The sequence below is a fragment of the Pan paniscus genome, chromosome X (assembly GCF_029289425.2).
Source record: "Pan paniscus chromosome X, NHGRI_mPanPan1-v2.0_pri, whole genome shotgun sequence".
Classification (NCBI taxonomy): Eukaryota; Metazoa; Chordata; class Mammalia; order Primates; family Hominidae; genus Pan; species Pan paniscus.
Window position 1 is genome coordinate 81,454,751 of NC_073272.2, and position 719 is coordinate 81,455,469.

The 719-nt window shown below is 29.8% G+C and overlaps 1 non-coding gene across 1 annotated transcript; it reads right to left on the reverse strand.

Annotated features, from left to right (window-relative positions):
- Positions 1-360: 360 nt before the first annotated feature.
- On the reverse strand, positions 361-467 carry LOC112438528 (U6 spliceosomal RNA). Its single transcript, XR_003026944.1, has one exon. It is a non-coding gene; the product is annotated as a U6 spliceosomal RNA (small nuclear RNA).
- Between the last annotated feature and the right edge of the window lie 252 nt (positions 468-719).

Consider the following 719-nt stretch of genomic DNA (forward strand, 5'->3'; position numbering starts at 1 on the left):
GTTGCATCTTGCTGTAAATCTCTGTAGTAAAATTAAGGATATTTTCTTGAAGTACTCCTGCAAGTATGTTTTCCAGTTTCTTTACTTTCTCTTCCTCTTTTTCTGTGGATGTGGTCATTTACATAATCCCATATTTCTCAAAGACTTTGCTTATTTATAAAAATATGTTTCCTATTTATTTTTTGTAGACTGGGTTAGCTCAAAAGACCAGTGTTAAAACTCAGATTTTTTTCTTCTGGTTTGTGTAGTCTATTGATAAAAATTTCAATTGAACTTTTTAATTTTTTAAATTAGTTTTTTAATTACAGAAGCTCTGATTGATTACTTTTTAGGCTGTTTGTCTCTTCCTTTCTTTCCTGGAAAAATATGAAATGCTTCACAAATTTGCATGTCATCCATGCACAGAGGCCATGCTAATCTTCTTTGTGTTGTTTTAATTTTTTGTATATATGCTGCAAAGTGGGCACAGAATTTTAAATTTAGAATTAAATATTCTATAGGAAACTTTGTTCTGACCCTAGATATAACCATCCAAGTCTGCAAATGTATTTTCACATTTTGAGTACTTCTGTGTGAGTGTCTAATCTTTGATCATGAATTTCTATTTAATCAGAAGTGCCTTTAATATTGTGGAATGTAATGGTGACATGATTCATCTTAGGCAATGAAAATTATTTGAAATAAAAAGTAATGTTACACAGTATTAATACTAGTTGGGA